Raw genomic sequence first — 20470 nt, forward strand, 5'->3', positions numbered from 1 at the left:
ATATGTGAATTTCAGAAAAAATGAATTGTTATTATCATGGACTGCAATAAGTATATCCTATGAACTTCATGGAGTTCGTGACCCGAATAATGTTACGTTATTCAATATAATTTTATTATGCAGTATATATATAGTAAATTTCAAACAATTACTCCTTCTAGTGTGTGATACCTTATGGTTGGTTAACCTGTAGTTGCAGAAAGAGTCTTGATCTGAAGATAGTAAGAGGGAAAAAAGATATCATATTGCTGTGTAATTTGTTCCAGTGAATGCTTTTGGTACTTTCTCCTACTTTGAATTTTCTGCCTTAAGCTTACACTTACGTGTAGGTAGGTAAGTTATCAAACAAGAGCCTGCCTATTAAAAGTTTCAAATGTCCCTTTTTGACTTTGGGACTTGGCAAGTTTTGAAATATTGACTTCTGAGATATTAATAATGATATTTAATAAAATAAAAGTTATAAAAGTTGTAAAACTCATAAGTATAGTGGGATTATTCTCGTAAATTCAGCTGTAGCTCAGTTATAGAAATTAATTATCTGCTCAAATTAAAATTCACTTATTAATCTCAAATAGAGCAAATCTCTCTTCCATTTTTGAGAGTACAGGCAGCAGCGGAAAAAAGTGCATCATCTCACAGACCTGATTATCCTGCAGTAAGCCTGAAAGTCATAACTCTATATTCCAGGGAGGTGCATATGATGGGGTGATGTCAAAACACCTGGGTGAAAGTCTGTCAGCTCCTTGTCTTCTGTCTGTGTGATTCCTGTGTGGCTGTCAAAGAGGCTGTATAGCGTGTCGGTTTTAATAAAAGCAATGAGTGAAGGGAACGAAGCAATTGCAGAGCCATTCAGTTGAAAGCGGGTCCTTCACAAATGATTGGGTAATTAAAAATATGAATGTAGCTAATCCATGTTGACATGTTTATAGCCTTTACATGAAACAACCTTTAAGGGTATGGTGGAGTAGAGAGATAAGATTCTATGGGAGGACCACTGGCAGTCGATCACAGAAAAAGAAGGTATCATGAAGAAAATGCTGGTTTAAACGGAGTATAAGAAAATAAGCTGGATGCCTAAAAATAAACATCAATGGGAATCTCCTACATGAAAAATCACTGCTAAAGCAGTTGTGTACATAATGATGAATCCGTAGCAACAAGCGGTAAGCTATCCCCGGGACAGCTGAAGTGCAGGGTTGCACACGCTTAGGTGGCATGGAGTCTGGCAAACAGCGGGCAGAAGTGAGGATCGTGTTCTGTCTTTCCACCACTCATATAACTTCTGCACTTGATACTGCCACTTCTGGCATGCTCTGTCCATTCTCCATGTCCATATTTTATAAAACTAAAGGATTTAAGAAGGAGCAGAAGAATGGTTCATAATTTGGAAAATAAAGCTATTCAACAGACGAAATCTTGCTTTGGAAGATGACACATTCTTTGTGTTTTGGTATTGTTCATGCTTGCAGGACATTAAGACATTTGAAATCCATCAGACAGGAAGTCCAAAAGAAGGTGTACACACAGGTTGTTTCTAACCAGTGTTATGGCGTATGAGCTGGTAATGGTTGGGGACCGCTGGGTTAGAACAGCATAAAAACAATATCAAGAATTCTAGGAAAATATAAGCAAGAGGAGAAGGGCTCTCAAATTCAGGAGGTTTTTGTGTCTTTGCTCGACCCCAGCCATATGTTAAACTAGTCCTTGAGAGGCTCTCCTTCCAGCCAGGGAATTTGATGTCATTACAAAATTAAAAGCAAAACAGGCCATAGTCTCTCTTGGTTGAACTGGGTCAGATATTCATAACAGTAGTCAGTAAGAATTTGGCATGAGTCACCTATAGAGAATCTGAACTGTCACAGGGTGTAATAATGAAAAAAAGGGAAATGAGATGAGAAAAAGATTTTTTTTTATAAAAGAGGTAATGAAATTCTGAAATGTGCTGCCCCAGGACGTTGTGGAGGCAGTGTCAGCACATTCAGAACAGGATTAGTCAAATTAATGGACAACAGTCTGTTAACAGCTATGAGAAGGACCGGACAGGTATGTGTTCTCTGGCATCCCTCATATGATGGCTACGGGTGTGGGAGTTTTTGAAGGGCATGTACTACAAAAAGTAGCCACCGTCATGTGCTGTCATGTGTGTCTCCTTTTGCCACTGTTGGAGACATCAGGGTTAGATGGTCTGGGGACAAGTTCTTTGCTCCAGGAATGCAAGAAAAAAATAGTGAGGGAACACTCATATTGAACAAAATTTTGCTTTCACTGTTAATCCAGAAGAAGGTAGTGAACGTGAGCAGAGGTGAGTTAATTTTACATTTGCAAATATCTGTGGAATATAAACCAGCACATTGAAATTTCAAAGACTATATAAAGGAATATATAAAGGTCACTTGAATTCAGTGTGAATATTCTGCTATGCACAAGCTGAACAACTCTATGTATTACCTCTCAAAGGTATTAATCAACTACTGAGCTAACCCTGAAATCATGGAAACTTTGACAGAGGGTGGATCCCAAGAAATCTGAGTGAATTAGTCTAATGTCATGTGGAAAATTGGAGAGAAATATGCATACATTAAGGAAATATGCAAGCTAATGTTCTAGATGTTTATTGTTTCCATGTGTTTATTTCTAAACAGAGTAATTCAAGAAACTTACTTTGGGCATATGGAAAAAATATAGAAAAAAATCTGACTTAAAAATAGGGAAGCAAACCTGAAATTAGAAGCTTTTTGAGTGTTTTCTTCAGTTCTTTCCATTCACAGGAGTGATTTTTAAAAGCAAGTTCCTGAGGCCACTGGTGTTTCTGATTGTGCTGATTGATCATCTCTCTCTCTCTGCTTTCTGCATTTCCCTTTCCCTTCCCTTCCCCTCCCCTCTCCTTTTCTTCCCCTCTTCTCCTTTTCCCCTTCCCATTCCCCCTCTTCCTTCCCTTGTTCTGCCTCCTAGCTCTCTGGGTGGCACCGCAGAGCCTTCTCTCTTGGCCATCCCCTCTTTGACCTACTTTGGGTTTTTTTACGCACACAGCAAAACATTTTGTCCTTACAGCAGAATCAGCCAAAGCATAACCACTCACTTTCATTCCCACCTGTCAGCACCTGCAATAGCACCTGCTCACCGATGCCTATATTCACACGATGGACGTTATTTTTCTTACTTTTTAAATACTCTTCTTATTATTGTCATTGTTTTCTCCATTGTGACTTCAAAACCCAGTCCTACCTGTTCATCCAATTGCCAAAATATTACATCAGCCCTGCTTTCTTCTCCTTTTCCTTCACAGCAGCCACTTCAAATGCATTTTCCAATAATTGTTTTGTCTGCTAATATGAGCAGTGAGAGAATGGGAGCGGCACAGCTGTGTTGCACAAATGCTGCCTATGCCTTTTGTTCCTCCTCAGGTGTAACCTAGGACTTTAGATTCTCTGTTGTCAAGCATTGTCCATTTGATGTCTCAGAAGTGAGATGTTTTCTCTGTAGTAGAAGGAAGGGGGTCATTGTCATTTAGCTTCTCTTGTGGCTACTCCATGTGGAAATCTGCTTCTAGTTAGTGGATGCTTTCTTGTCGGTCAGGTACTGTAATCTCACATTTCTGGTGCTGAAGAGGATCTTTAGGAATGACTTTGCGTGTGTATGAATGGGAATGAGTGGGTATTCTTGATTAAGTAAACAAAAAAATTCATGTACAAACATAACTAGAAAGGCAGGGAATGCCATAGCCCGTGTCGTTCCTGGTAGTAATTGCCATTAAGCTTGGCTTTGTACAGCAGGCAGACAGCTCAGCTGGAGAAGACTGTACTGCTGGGCTGACCACACAGTCTACCCAACCCTACTAATATGAACTGTGTGCACAATATTGAAAGGAGGTGGAAAAGATGAACTGTAAAGATAATTCTGTTCTTTCCCTGTCTTTACAGATTTGCAGCTGAAACACTCTGGACTGAACACCAAAGATTCATTATTGGTTGCAGTGTTACTTCAACGTTTGAGGTCCTTGGGATCCTGTTGTGCTAAGTGGTGTAAAAACAAAGAAGGTACCTGGAGGAATTTACAATCTGGTTATAAGACAAGAGACAACAGATAGCTAGAGGGGAATGGGGAGCACAGGGAAACTGTAAAACAATTTTGGTCATCATGACAAACAGTGATCTCAGCACTCAAGCATTCTCCCTAGCGTTAAGTGTTTTGTAGACATCATGGAAAATATTGGGTGGAAACAAAACTCCTGTTTGTTATTATAAACAGTGTTCAGAAATCTTTTTGTGGTGTGTTACAATTGTAAAGCAATCCATTTTAAATTGGCTGATACCAAGTTTCCTCATTGTGTAGCAACAGGATGGGTAACTTAATACAGATAAGTAGAGCACTGGGGTTGTGAGCTTCGTCTGGCAAACGAAATTCCAAGCGAGATACACCAGAATAAGACTTACCAAGCAAAGAACAGCTTTGCTGATGCATAAGCTTTGGGCCAGGACAAAGGCTGTAGTTAGGAACATGCCATGTCACAGTCATGTTGTCATAAAAAGAAATGTATTTTACAATATGAAATAGTAACTTTAGATAATTTTATAGAAAATAAAATACACGTGTTCTTTGAAATGCCTGGACCATGGACTTTGGCTGCTGGCTCCATGTCCACGCAGAGGGGAAAGGGGCATGGCTGAGTCAGAAACCTGGAAGAAACCTTTTTCTTCTACCATTATTACAACAGTATTGAAGGGGCAAGTGGTAACTTGCTGGATCAACAAACATGTTATTACCAGTTTCTGCTCAGCGTACTCTATTCCCCCTGCTAACATGGGTCACGTGCTTCATATGAGCTGAGTCTTCAAGTGATAAAATTCTATCAGGACTAAGATCCTAATACAATTGAACAGCAATTTTCTGACAACAAACAATTTTTTTCCAAAAGGAAACTGTTTGTAGGTCCCCTGTTTCACTTCCGCATTAAAAAAGCTAAGGTTTTTAGCATAAAATTGCTTTTCAAGCTATGTATAGCACCTGGAAAAATATTCTAGATGATCAAAAGACAAGTGAAATATTTCAGCATACCCAGTTTTTCTATCAGTGTTTAAGTTCCTGAACAGGAACACATACTTCCTAAGTGGCATGGTAATCAAACTGCTGGACTCAGTTCAGACATCTCTCTGCTCGACTCAATAGAAAACCCTAAAGCACTGGGATACTGCAGGAGTTAACAGCAGGAGCTAGAGGTCTGCTTAGCTGTGGATGTCTAAGATGAGATCCAGAATAAGACGAAGTTGCCTGGCACACAACTGATGTGAAACATCTATATCCAAGAATAATAACTGAGATTGTTATAGGGTCCTAAATATTCTGGTAAAAGCTCTAAGTGTGTCTACAGCTCTGCTGCAGCCTGTGCTTTAAAACACCTTTTGCTGCAACTGAATGTTTTGAAACCGTACCCCCGGAAAGCCATATATCTTTTACACAAGAAAACAATGCATGGTGCCTGAGCTGCCTGATGCACAGGCAATGTTAAGTCCAACATGGAGCATAACAGCCACAGCGACACTTAAAATACAAGCTGAAGGGAGAAGATGGGGAATTCAGATCAGCAGCTTCTGCCTCTGCTTCCCAGGACTGTGGGTCGCCTGGCAGATTACACAATACGACTTGGTTAAGTGTCTGTCTTGAATCTTCAATTCTTGGCTGCGCCACAGAACAAATTTCAACACCTTCCCTCTTTTTGCTCTATGCGTACATGCTGCATGCTTGCACAAAGCGTGGTGCATAGCCTGCTGTTCAGAGCACTGGGAAATGGGAGGTTAGCATTCAGGATCTCTGTAGCTGAAGGGGGAACTGAACTCCAGGTATGTTCCTCCTGCTTCTGTGCTCTCCTTACGAGGCTACAGTGGTGTAAAAATGAGCTCTTCTCCAAGGTTTCAAAATAAGTAGGGTGGTCATGCTTCTGTGTGTGTTATCAGGAATGGGTGAATCTGTATTTGAAGGAAAATCAGAGCAACACCACAGCTGAATTAATAGTTTTAAAATAGTCTAGAAAGGAAAGCTAATGTCGAATAGCCTGTGTGTCCCGTGGAGCTTGCCACGCATAGCTGAGTAGTTAGTGCAGTGCAACATATGAATACAGTTATCAGCTGATAGAGTTCTGATTAGTGCAGTTGACATCAACCTATGGCTGAACTGGTTCTTCAAACATTGTCAAAGTAGCCCTGGTCTGGGTTGTCAAGTGCCTCCAAGATCCAACAAAAGCAGGAACAAAGCACTGATAATTGTTACCATGTTTATTTGATGTTTCTTAGTTTCATAAAATAATTATGTTCCAATGAAAAAATACATGCATAAAATATGCGAGTTCAGGATTAAGATGGGAGTGTTGTCAGTGCAGCTCTCACAAGGTAAGACAGAAACACAGTCCAAATGCAAAACCTAAGCAGAGGCAACTGGTTTTTTGTTTGGTCCCTTTCTGCCCTCAACTCCCCATCTTCCTCTCTTTCATCTCATTCCCCTGGTTAGTGTCCCGGATCATCTCGGATATGGTTTTAAAAATGGCTGGAAAGGGGCAAATGCTGGACCAAATGAGATGGCTAATTTATTCTAATCAAATTCCAGACACTTAATTAATGCAAAGTTCAGATTGCAGAAGTCAGCCAGGTCTCTGTTTCTGTTGGAACCTTAGCATGTAGATTTCTTTATTATGCATGATTTTTAACTGTATGAATCCGTCAGAAAAATATTCTTCCTCTCTATTTCTTCCTTTCCTGCTCCCTCCCTCCCACCCCCACCCCAACCCCCCACCTCCGATAAAAAGATTAGGGCTTTGGAGCTTGCAAAAATGAGAGGAAAAGTTTAACTGGGAAAGTTCATTGCTTTTATGCTAAGAAGGTAGAAAGTGAATAGCCTTGCTGGCTGTTAGTGTCACCTCCTGTGAGGGAGCCTGTTGTGCCATCCTTACACCTACCCCCAGGAAAATGTCTTACAGTAGACAGAGGCACTGTAAAGCCAAGCTACCTATGTTTACGTTTTATTTACTACTACTAGTAGCAATTCACCAATACCCAATACCACCTCTACTGTCTGGTGTTAAGTTCAGGTTCAAATTCCAACATCCATTCATGCAAAGCTGTTTCTGAGGAGATACCCTCAGCCGGGCATGGTGCATCGTAGTCGTACGGCTTGGTGGGGCCGAGCTGCTGAGCAAGGCTTCCCTGGGGTGGAAAGCAGGGCATGGCCAGGGACTTTGTGGTGAGGAAAGCCCATAAGCCTGCTCAAACATATCCACAGACATGGTCTCAGCCTGTGACTTCATCATTTGTCGCTGAACCTTTCCTATCTACTGTGGGCAAAAACTGGGTTGTGACTGCTCCACCCTGGACATGGTGTTAGGTTTACATTCCCTCTCATTCTTGCAGTGGCACAGGGGAAAATGAGGGAGAGGAAGAGTGTGAAGAACATCATTGCCTTATCATTCCTTTATGTTTGTTCTCTGCAGTACGAGGGAGGAGAAGCAGCCCAGAGGAATGGGAATGTGGTTCAGATATTGCATAGGTCTCACTGCAAACGCAGATTCTGTTTCATCCACATGACTGTTGAAGATCAGTCAAAAGATGCCAACATAAAATATCCCAGCTTTTAATTGAGTTCTGTCTGTCCAAGTCCTTAGGCTTTTTGAAACTCACAGCCTGATTTATAGCATAGAGCTCCAGTGTATCACTCGGAGCTGAACTGAAAAGCTGACAAGGGTGAGCCTGATTTACTTAAAGGAATAATAATCTACTTTATTTAAAAAAAAAAAAAAAAAGAAAGAAAGAAAGAACAAGACCAATAACAGAGCAACTCCCTGCTCTACAGCTGCAGACTCCTTCTCTGAATGATCTCTCCTTTGAGAAACTCTTGCGGGCTGTTCCTGTCCACCACTCCTGCCTAACTGCTGGAGCTGACTCCCTCCAGATGGCTTCCAAGGACAACTGGGCAATTAGCTTTTGTCTCTTGAGCTAATATCGACACAACCCACCTGAATCTTCCTGACAGACCTACATGCTATTGGGGCAGCAGAGGACTACTACTGCAAGGCAAGTGCCCACAAGAGTTTCTCAAAGGAGAGATCAGTCAGAGAATGAGAAAGAAATAAGAGGCAAAGCGATCCTTTGCATTCTCGTGTGGTACATTTGCTCGCCCATTCATGCCATGTATAGTATTTCACTAACAGAAGGCTGCACTGGAGAGGTCAGCAGGGTAGACTCCTGCCTGAGCACAGTGACATACAACAAGAAGTACAGACTTTTTTTTCATAATAAAAAAGAGTAACCCATGTGATGCATGAATAATCAAGTTCTTTTGTTTCATGCAGTGCATGAAATATTTCAAATCCCAAATCAGCTTGATATACTGGTAAGAAAACAGCAGCGAGCTCAGAGGTTTGCAGAAACTGCAGTGATTCAGTTAGGTAGCATCAGTTTTACTTAAGGCTTTTTCAGAAGCCCAGAACACAAAAGAATGTCTGGGAGAGGCTTAATAAGCAGAAGGGCAGAACGGTATTCTGTGATAAATTGTGTACATAATGAGTAATGACAGTGCTTTTTGCTTTTTCTTTTCATTTTGGGTCACAAAGAAGCAAAATAATTAACCGAGTCATCTCAAAGGGATTTTTTCTTTTTTTTGTGCTCAGTGAGCATCACTGAGGACTGTATTTTTTCAGCTGCACTGATTCAGAGTATTTTGTATCACCTTTTACAAAGCCAAACAAAGCTTAATGGTATTTCCATTAAACTTCAATTGAAATACTTCCAGAACAGTTCTTCCATAAAGATAGGCTATTTGTCCTGATACAGCTCTCTGATAAGACCTTATCTGGAATAGCGTGTACTGTTCTGGTAAGCATTTTCAAGAAAGCAGAAAAGTCCAGCACAATAAGGGGAATTAAATTCTTACCAGATGAGATGGAAGTACCAAGCTTATTCAGTACAGGAAACAGAGGCGGGTACACACTTGCCGTCTAGCAGTGTATCAGAAAGGGATGAATACACACAAGGAATGGGTGTTGGACAGTGTTGGCCCAGGAACAAATTGAGATGAAATGGTCATGAAGTCCGTCATGGAGAATTGAAAGGGTTTTAAGCATCACATCCTTGGATGACATTCCAATGGATGGAAAGGGCTTTATCTAGTTTTAGGACAGGACTTGCTCACTTTGCAAAAGAAATTGCATAATATACTCTGACAAAAAATGGATATTCCTCTCAGTCACATGTTCCCAATGGTAGCAATGTATTTTCTACCATCTTCAATCTTTTTAAACCAGAAACAGGATTTTTAAAGTGAAGCCAGCCAAACTGGGCATGACAAATATTGACTCTCTCTGAAGAGAACACATTATTAAAAACACAAGCAAATCTGTCTCTCTCACCATGCAGCCATTCCATGGTAAACCAAAAAGCATCAGGTTGCATCAAGGAAAAAAGAGGAAACTCTGATTTAATGGCTCTGTTTCTCTTCCCTTTGCCATTAATAAGTAATGACTGTGAAATAAATAGAATTATATCAATGAGACTAGAATAAAATCCAGCCTTTGTATGAGAACAAAATAGGGGGGGAAATGCTCTCTTCTATGTGTGATACGTTTAACTAACTGGTTACTGAAATCGGTGAAATACTTTTGTCAATTGGGTATAAAATTATAGAATAAAATGTTGTTTACACTACAAAATAGTGAAAAACTTGCAGTTAGTTTTTATGGTGTGACATAAAAGATGACCAAGTTTGATCATGTCTGGCTAAGTTTGTCTTTCCAAAACAGGCATTTTGTTGAAAAAAGTTGCATTAATTTTCAACTAATGCAATTAACATGCAGGACTTCAGAGTAACATACATGTTGCTGGAGCAATTTTATAGAAACCTGGAAAATTGTCAGTTCTTGCAGCTGGACTTTGCAATCAACTAGCAGCAGCTTTTAAAAAAACAAATTGACCCTCCTTAACTCCATTTCTGAAACCAATGGTTCCAGGTACCTTGCAGAGCTTTTCCATATAGACTTTACTCTAATGTTATTGTATGGAAATACTGTTTTCTACCTTAAATGATAAGTGAGATTATTTCTCAGACGTTGTTTGCTGTTAGTATAATAACTTGAGTAGGCTCCTTATATGGGAACGACAGATTTTAGGGGCCATTTGTTACAATGAAAATTGTCATCAAGAGAACAAATTTAGCAAGACAATATTTGCTATTTTAGAAAGACAGGGAATGTTATGCAGTCATACTTTGACAGTCCTCTGGATCAACAGGGGTTTTTATGCTGGCTTTGCGAAACCGATGGCTTTCATGAGCCGTGAACTGATACTCCCCTCAAAGGGTTTTAATGTAGTACTTGAACAACAAATAAGTCGTCTGCAGAGTGTATTCAAGTAGCATTATGACCTAATATACCATATTAATACTGTAAGTGTATAATAGTGATGTATCATTAATGTAAACCATAGATACCATATCCTTCACCATCCCCTCTGACAACTACTAAAACAAGTATCCCATGTAATGAATCCACAATTTCCTTTATTCCTTCAAGTTTGCCTCATATCTTTTTATTTCCTCTACTTTCTGCCTGTGATGACTCTGAAGCCCGCCCAGGGCATGGAGAAAAGCATCACTTTTCACAACAAAATTGAGACAGTTTCATGATATCACTCCCTAGCTGTAGGTCAGGAAAGGGCTGCACAGGTGGATGGGTGAGTGTCTTGCATGTGCAAAACTGTGGACAACTTTATTTGGGATCTCCTATCATAGAATCATAAAATCATTAAGGTTGGAAAAGACCTCTAGGATCACCAAGTCCAACCACCAACCCAACACCTCCAGGCCTCCTAAACCTTGTCCTGAAGTGCCACATCTACACGTCTTTTCAATACCTCCAGGGATGGTGACTCCACCACCTCTCTGGGCAGCCTGTTCTGATGCCTGACCACTCTTTCAGTGAAGAAATAAACCCCTTGAATACTAACTGTAGAGACTGCCTGGAGCAGATGTCCAAAATCTGCTTTATAGGAAACACCTGAAGAGCCTTGTACAGGACAGTGGGATCAGAATTAATGCAGCGCCACTTTCACATGAAGTGACATGGATCTCTAACGTGCTTTCACTTTAGAAAAATGTCCCTTTATCTCCTAAATCAGGAAGGTGATTTCATCCATTACTTGGAAAGATAACAAATCTTCTAAATCATGATTTTCCTTTAAATTGTGTACCACAAGAGTGGTGGATCTCTACAGCCCTTATGAAAGCAAAACTGAATTTCATTTAAGGAATAGACCTTAGGCCTCCTCATTCTACCCCTGTTCTTTACCCATAAGACTCTTTTCCTTCCTCCCACCCATAACAGAGAAATAGAAAGGTCAGTCCAGAGTACGTTTCGGTATCTTTTATAGTATTATGCATTGACCGAAAGTTTAAATATGGAAAGTATTACAGTACTGTGCTATGTTACATGATTAGAAGCACATTTTGCTGGAGATACGATCTGTGTTACCAACAAAATAAGTATGTATAGGATCTGGTTTAACTTAGTTATCCTTTTGTCCTTTTTTTCTGCTTATTGTTATGTAACAGTTGTGATGGTGAAATGTATAATGACTATTCCGGACAGTATGATAGAGCATCATATGGCATTTATATTGGAGGGTAAAGCATATAAACATATGAAAATCATTTAAAGATACAATTAAACTTCTAAACAAAGAACTTCATAAATATTTCATTTGAAAACTCAGCATCAACCAACTACCTGAGGGCTAAGGGGACTTTTTTTAATACAACATAATAAAGATTTAATAAAAATGCTGTTGTTAGAGGTGCAAGTGTGTTAACTCTCTCTGACAGAGAGCTATTAAAATGTATCCTTCAGTCAGTTCCTTCTTGCATTTTATTTAAACCAGCAAGGTCCTGTGGGTTTACTGCCTAGGATTACGGTAAACAATAGACGCAATATTTACAAGTTATATTGTACTGTATATATCCATATAACCACTTAATTTAGATAACTCTTTTCATCCTGGGGATTTTCTGCTAGTTGATATGAATTCTGAACTATCCGCATAGCCTGTGATCAGTTTATTCAAGTTAATCCTTTGCCGCACTCAGTACAACAGAGCACTTTGTGGGTTTTCTTTCACTGTAGGGCTAGTGCTGGATTGCCTAGTTTTCATGAGTAAATCCACCGTTCCAAAGACATGCTATATTTGCCATTACATGAAGATTTTAAATTAGGAGTGAATATGATTCTGAATCATGTTCTGTAGCAAATAAAATATTCGTCAGTAATGCAGAAATTATTGTAGGAGATTTATAGTATGTTATGTAAGACAGATTAGGCTGTCACAAATCCCTCTTTTCTTTAAAAAGTGGGAACTATTGAAAAAATGTGATTTTTAACTATCTGAAGTACTCCAAACTGATATTCCTTGAATATGACTACTGTATTTCATACCAGGACAGTGTTTTGTAATGAAATTGTTAAAAAGTCAGTAAAAGACATTTTAAAGTTTTGAAGTAAGTCCTGGCCAACTGGAATCAAGGTCAGTCAGATGTTCTTGAGTATTTTGGGTATTGACAGAATTGGAAAATGAGAGAGAGATCTGAAAAAAAAGAGGCTTCACCAGATTATAATACACAGAGAAAATGAAAATACATTATCTGGAGATTCATTATGCAACGTTAAAGCAGCCAGAGGAATGTCAGAGGTTAGGCCCTAGACTAGCCATGCTTTAATACAAGGAAGCAAGGAAGCTCAAGGACTCTGACTTAATATTTACTTTTCTTTTTTTTCCTGGCAGATTAAAGTTATGTTTTGTGTTCTTCTGTTTTTGGACTGAGGTGAAGAAAGCTCAAGGCACTTGCTGTGTTAAGGTGGAGAAGTACATGTGTCTTTATTTTTCAGGGTCAGGATGTGATATTTCGTGTTTTTGCATGTTTGTTTTTTCTCCTTTTCATTTCACTAGAACACTTTTTAATAGGACTTTTCTTGATATTTGTTTGCACACATAATATTTTGTTATGTTTAAAAGTTTTATAGGTGATGGAACTGCCTATTATTAAAATTACCTAATGCTTCCTATATTATGAAACCTTGATTTTGTCTACTTATAATAGTGCCAAACTGTAACTGTTTTGACTAAAGTTTTCCATGCCAAGTAGCTGTCCCAGGCTGTACTTTTCTGGAAAGCTCCAGCCAAAATAGTTCTGCCATTTCTAGGAATGATACAAGGAAAAAATATGTATTTTTGCCCATGTCACTAAAGTTCTTGAAATCCTTGCTTTGGAATGTGCCAGTGCTCCTAAACCTAGTGAAAATTTTCAGGGGGTTGGCAAGAAAAGGTAGGCCTTTGGTGGATTTTTTGCTACTTAGTGAAGATGCAGATAAAAACCCTTAAGTTTTATGGATAAAAAACTCCAGAGCATCACCGGTGTCTCAATGTCCTTAGAACTTTCTCTACTTGGTAGGTGCCATCCCTCACCAAGAAACTGAGCATTCCCTAACTCACAGTGGTAGAGACAAAGACAAACTCTCTGGCTTATTTGGACACTAAAACAAGAGCAGGGAAAGGGAGAGCCTCATAATGAAGATGTGGATGCTAGTCTGGATAACTAAATTCTCTTCCTATCTCAGCTCTAGATATGCGATACTGGGAAAGTAAGTGAAACCAACCTTTGCATAGATTGCTGCTAACAGAATGTGCTTCATTTTCTTGGTACCCAGCCTCAGATTGTGGAAACAAATTTGAAGAAGTGAAGACTCCCAGCTGCAACACAGGTCAATGGGAGCTGTAAATAAAACCCAAGGTATTTCAGCCTAGATGCTCAAAATTAATGGATATTATTAACTGTAATCTCCCTGCTTCAGTTCTGCATTTGTAGGTTGTGCATAAAACCCATCATCTCACATGGATATTGTGGATATAATTAATATTTGCAAAGCTTTCAAAAATATGATGATGAGCATCATAAAAGAAAACTCATGGGGTAGTTAATAAATGTCTTTAGAGAAGGGTTTGAATAGTGTGCAACAAAGATGGCATAAGGCCATCCACTGAACAATGGGACCATGTATTGAACAATGAAGTAAATATTGAACAGCTGTTCATTAAGCAAGAACCATCCAATCTGAGCACTGAAAAGGCTAGGGTGCTGTTGAAAAAATTTTGTGATCATGTAATTAAAGCCTGTATTAAAATGCATATGCACAAGATAAATCAGCTGACGTTGCATGGGCAAGCTTATTTCTAGCACGCTCCCACTTTTGCATATGACTTTAAAATGTTATTTTAATGTTATTTTTTATACATGGGTGTTCAATAAAAACATATGCTCACCTGTTAACGAATGCAATAAGCAATAGAGATAAAAAGATGAGGAAAATAGAAAAAACACGGAGGTTATGCTGAGAAAGGGTGTCTCTGAATGGAGAAGAAGAATAAAGTGGATGCAGAGAAGGGGAGAATACGGAAGGATGTTCTCATTAGTGCCTGGGAGGTCTGTAGGACAACATGGAAAGACTTTCATTCTCCATCACATAAATGCTTCATACTTCCAGTTGAAAAGTGCACTTAAAGTAATGGTTTTCAAATACATTTCTGAAAATGAGATGTGGAATTCCCATTGATTTCATCAACTGTTGAACCTTTTAGGCAATGTTCAAAAAATACCAGCCTTAGATTTTTCCACATCCATTACAGATCAGCGTTCGCTTCATTGACATCCAGCTGACTTCCTAAATAATATTGCTTTCTCAGCAGCTTAGCAAAAAAGTGACTACACGTCCAGTTATTGTTATCCACATGCTTCCATCTCATTCAACATCTTATATCAAGTTTGAATGACACTACCCTGTTACAAGAGTCTTATATTTAATAGCTTATATTGCAAATATTTTCCCCTTGAATTTTACTGCAAAACAAGCGAAGCTAAAATAATAGCTAAGAAACAAGCCTGAAAATACTTAACACAAGAGTTGACACTGGAAGGCAGTAAAATCATGTAGAATGTATTACGGTGAGCTGTCAACGAGTTGTCCTTTGTAGTCAGAGAACTGTATTCATTTGTATTCTCTTCAAATACACATTTGTATCCTTTTGGTTTTTTTTTTTTTGGTCACAAGCCATTTTGGAGATCAGTTATGAATGGTCACTGAGCAATTGCTGTCCATAATCCTCCCAGTGTTATTTTATTTTCTCTGCCTTTTGGGCTCATTAACTTATCTACTGTAAACTTTGGTACAATTATTGTGGTTTTTACAAGATCTTATAATGTTCAGTTTGACAAAGTTGGAACTTCTAGCTCCTCTAGCAAGAGTATATAAAAAGGTTAATCCAGAGTAAATTTGTTTCCATAATTTTTAGACTAAGACTAGATTAAATATGGCCGCAAATTGTTCTTTAAATTAAAGAACCAGAAGCACAAGTAAGTGTAAAATAAAGTGAGAAATAGACTGGGTGCAGTTGCTGTTAATAAATACTGATATTCTGCACACATAACCCCGTGATATTGCTATGATTTGATCTTTCAAGAGCACATTCTAAGAAAAAGTTATGCTGAAGATATTAAAATATTATTATTGACCTAACCATTTAATATTAACAGAGGTAGGGATGACCATAATGAATTTGAGGGTCTCTAGCTCAGAACTAGACGTTCTTTAATAAAAGCTTTTTACTTCACATAGCTTGACCTTTATACTAGGGTTTTATTACTTCTATAACATATCCTTTCTTTATAATTACTTGTGCTTCTCTAAAATGCTAGCCTTGATTGTTTGGAATGATCAATTGTAACAACGATTTTTTTATGGTACTGTTAGAAAAATAGGAAGAAAAACTTTAAAGAGACTAGTATTGCACTCTGCAACACAGGGCACTGTATTAAACACATCGAATTTCCCTTAAATATACATGATACAACTTCATCATTAAACTCCATTTGAAGTTTTCTTTACTTAACTTACATTATCTCAGTGGGCAATCGTTCCCTGGAACATTTGGAAACAAATGGTAATTTCAGTTCTAACCAGCACACAGCCTTTCAGAAAACATGCTTTGCCAATCATTATGCCATGTTCTGGCCTATAATTTTAATAACCTTATCAAACTAAAGAAGAAAAATGCACAAATCATGGGAATACATGATTATGTAAATGAGCACTAGCAATATTATTTTCATACTATATAACCCACAAAAAGAGAGAGAATACAGAATCAAATAAAAGAAGATTAATGAACATACGTGCAATGGGTGAATATTAGAGTAAGTGCAGTACAAAACACCCATACTGCTTCAGGAATTTTAATTAAACAATTATCCATAACATATTTCTTATGAATTTATTGAACTTTTACTTGCTTTGCACCTTAAGAAATTTGGAACTCTGTGAATTCAAAGCAGAGTTTAAATAAAAGCAATATGAAGTAAAATAAAGATTTTTTTTTAGTTTATATCAAATCTCTTAGTAAATCAAATTACTTAAAGCAATAGGGCTCAATGGTGTATTTATTCTGAATCTATAGTATTCTAAAGTAACAATTTTTATATTAGAATGAAACTTGAAACCTGGCCTATTCCATTCAGATTTTTATTCAGTTTGAGAGCAGGGTTTTAATGTGCTTGGAATTTATGGGGCTATCAATGATCCCATAAATAGTTCAGTCAAAGGGAAGTGCCATGATTGAACATTAGAAATTTAAACTACTTAAATCAGTTCAAATATACATTCATACATAGTAAGAATACACAACCATGATTTTTTTCCAGTAGGCACTAAATCCCACAGTTATTCTAAGGTCTAGTTATTGGTATATACAGCATAGTTATCTGGTATTAAGTATTCTTTTGCAGCTGCTTAGTAAAAATTTAGTTAAAGCCCTGTGGTCAATATGATTCTAGAATAAATGAATCTTCTTAAAATTACTTAAGAATAAAATCATCATGTTTCTAAAAACTGCATAGGTAGAATTATTATAGAGTGATTATAGTAGAATATGCCTCAATTTCCCCAGGTAAACAAATCCCTATTTTGACTTCGTGATTAAAATTCTTCTAAATTTGGCTTTTAAAATATTGTTTTGCTTTGGTTTAACTCACTGGTAGGTGTAACTGCCAGCAATTTACACACATCTTAGTTTGGTATAATGCTTCTTTTATTTGAAAGAATTTTAAAACAACTGGGAATGCATTAGTTTATAATTCATACCCTTCTTAATTCAAGATTCTTTTTGATTTGAGAAGCAGTTAGCTTCAGATGACTCTACAAGTGTGTGGAGGGGTTCTACCTTATATTTGTGTGATGCAATTTTTGTTGTGTGTCTTTGAATGCAAATGCTGTTTAGAGTTTAAAAAGTGTTATTTAGAACGTGTAAGACATTCCCTGCACTCATTTTTCTCCAGTTGTCCAGCTTATTAAATTAACATTACCTATAAATTAATTATAAATTTATTTCTGCAGTTTCTGGAGCATCTGTCTTAAAATAAGCGTGTTAACCCTTCATAGAACCGAAGTGCTCAAACTCTGCCCAAGTCACTTGAAAGTCTCCTTCATAATGTACTGCTTAGGGAACTCGCCTCTTCTTGAGGCTGAAGTCATTTGAAACTGGTTGGCTGTGTGGTTATGAATGCAAATGTCTTGGAAAAGAAAGAAAGAAAGACAAAAGCAACCTTCATCTTCATATAGCTATGAGAATGTAAGTGGAACAGGGAGCACAGATGATGTCTGATCTCTGGACTGCTTCTATTTCTTTTGTCTAGAGATGGCCTAATGCAGTGTTTGTTCTGGGGAATTGGGTCTGGGACTCCACATGTGACCCTTCCACGGGGATTACTGGTCATCCCCTCCTCTGCCCTTCTGGTCTCGTGACTTTTGCATTCCTGCTCATATATTGACTCAGCTTGAAAGTAGGCATGGAAAATTTTGAACAGTCTGCTTGAGGAGAGTTCTCTTGAAACACAAAAGATGTTTCAAGTGCCCTCAAGTTTAACATGGGGGCAAATTTTCTATACAGAAGGCAATTCTGTGTATGGCAAGCAGGGTGCAGAGCATGGGGGAGAACAATACATCTACTATTGACCGATTGCGCAAAGAGCGCTTTGCTTTTAACATCTTGAGTGGAGCCTGAATCGAGTGGAACTTAGCCATTTGTGCTGGGAAGACTGGATCATTCTTCCAAAGCCAGGTATCAGGTTGCAAATCAGAAGGGTTAACTGCTCCCTAAGGGCTGTATATCTGGGAGCCATGGCCAGCAGGACAGGGGCCTTGCCAGCCCTGTCCCACTGCCTCCAAGCAAGGGAGCAAGGCAGGCCTAGGGATGGCAGCTGGGATCAGCTGAGAGTCCAGGTCATCATGTAAGTCCATGGTGAAAGGCAGACTGGGGTGAAGCCAGGAGTGCAAGTCAGGGTCAGGATCAGGTTTGGTAATGTTAACTAGGATTGGACACAGTCCAGTGATCCCCAGAATGGTCCAAGATTAAGCCAGGACCTGGGTCTACAGGTCTGAGTCTGAATCAACAGGGTCCATGGTCAGACATGGAGGCAGGTACACCTATGACACCTTTGACACAGCTCATGAAGGAACTGAAGGCACAGGCCTGAGCTGGGGCTCCTGAGCCCATGGGCAGTAGGTAAGGGTGATGGCCCCAAGTGAGGCCAGTCAGGGCCCTGACACCAGATATTTGCAATTGAGTCACATTTGAACCTAAGATATGTGCCCCAATAGAAGTATTGATCAACAATCTTTGCTTTACCCCAAGAAGAATTTTCAGCACCCCACCACTTGACCTTATTTCCTGACTTGGTCCAGAATGTTTTCCTGACTTGGTCCAGTGGTCTAATGGACCAAATGGATCTGTAGGTGTCATAGTTTGTCAGACAAAAAGATTTACTTTATGTTCTCACAGCAGGAATTCAGGCCATCTAACTATGGGCACAAAGCTTTGTGTCACTTTTTGTAATACAGGCAGTGTGCAGCGTAGTCATGTGTCTGGGCAAGCCTGAGTCCCTGAAAGAGAGGAGGAATTAGAAATGCATTCTGAAGCAGTGATTAATCAGTGGATAAGCTGCATCATGGACTGTCACGGTGGAGGAGAATTCTGGGAGTATCGGATAATATTCATGCTCAGTGGTGGGAAAGAGCAGCTGGTGACCAGTCAGAAATGAAGACCTGGGAAGAGTAGTCAAGACAAAGTGCAGGAATTTGTACCATTCAAATTCAAGTCTAACAAATATTTTCATATTCCACCAGATATTTAGGACCCTATATGAAAAGGCATGGGTGTTTACTTTCCTAGCTGTAGCAAGAGGAGAGATACCTAGGACTAGGCCTTGCAAATCCACACTTCTGCAAGTCCTCTAGACTCTACTGAAGAATTCAAGACTGAAACCTCACTTAAGATGCTTTTAATCATTCTGTTGACAGAAGGAAAGGTTTTCTTCTATGGATAGAAATACTGGTCACTTTGAAACTTTTCATATCTGTAATTGTATGTTTGGGGGAATTGTAGTCTTATGTATAAAATATTAATGGATTACATTATTGTAATCCAATCTACATCTACTCTATGTGTCTTTTTTTTTTTATTTCCTTGCTTTGCCATCCCCCTCTGTAAGTGTTTTGTGGAGCTTCTACTAGGTCTTGCTTTTCAGAGTAGTGTGAGTTTCTTAATATCCCAATGGGCCTTCCGAGGTTAAAATTTTTGTCAGTAACTTTTATTCCTTCTTAAAAAAATCCATTTTGAAGCTCTGTGGAATTTAGGGAGAGTCCTTCCATGCTCTTTGGGTTGTATTTAATTGTTTTCCTCATAAATCACATACTTTGTTTTGATGCAAAACACAGCGACAGAAGAGAATCTGATATTTTATGTAACTGGCATGTCATTTTTAAGATCTCCATTAGACAAAACATTTGTTTAGATATTCTGTTATTAATTTATTTTCATGTCAACACCAAAACCAACTGCAGAAATGAACAGAGATGAATAATAAGACAAACTGTTTTAGTATCAATGTACTCTGCCTAAGGCAATATACTGTGCAACTGGTGAAGAATGCTTATTTCCTTCCCAAAACCTCTGCTGAGAACCAGCTCTTATAAACAATCTCTTATTCCTTTGTTTTAAGGGACTATTTTCAACTACCTCCAAGACAAAATTTCAGTTGATATTTCACTTAAAAGATCTTTATGGTAAATTGGTAAATAATACCTATCAGTTATGGTTATCTTCTCTACTGTTGCATTATCTTTGTTGTGTCTGCTCTTTGCCAATTGCTTTTCTCAATGTAGTAAATAAAAAAGACAGTATACAGGAAATAAACAAAAATGGTCTCATTATCAGACAGATTGGACAAGATATGGCTCTGAGTGATGTGTAAATCTGATAGAAATTACAAACAAAAATAAATATTTCAAACTATCTACTGCAGCAATAGCAATGTTCCTCTCATTAGAGCTGGGAGGATA

The 20470-nt window shown here is 38.5% G+C and overlaps 1 long non-coding RNA gene across 2 annotated transcripts in view; it reads left to right on the forward strand.

Moving 5' to 3' along the window:
- Positions 1-20358, forward strand: part of LOC135312684 (uncharacterized) — a 54305-nt gene extending 33947 nt beyond the window's left edge. The window contains exons 2-3 of one of the 2 annotated variants that reach the window (XR_010372375.1): positions 3921-13815; positions 17468-20358. This is a non-coding gene — a long non-coding RNA (uncharacterized LOC135312684). Of the gene's footprint in view, positions 1-3920 lie in introns of both variants that reach the window. The other variant, XR_010372374.1, reaches the window with a different exon arrangement.
- Positions 20359-20470: the final 112 nt, after the last annotated feature.

This window comes from Phalacrocorax carbo, chromosome 3 (assembly GCF_963921805.1).
Source record: "Phalacrocorax carbo chromosome 3, bPhaCar2.1, whole genome shotgun sequence".
NCBI lineage: Eukaryota > Metazoa > Chordata > Aves > Suliformes > Phalacrocoracidae > Phalacrocorax > Phalacrocorax carbo.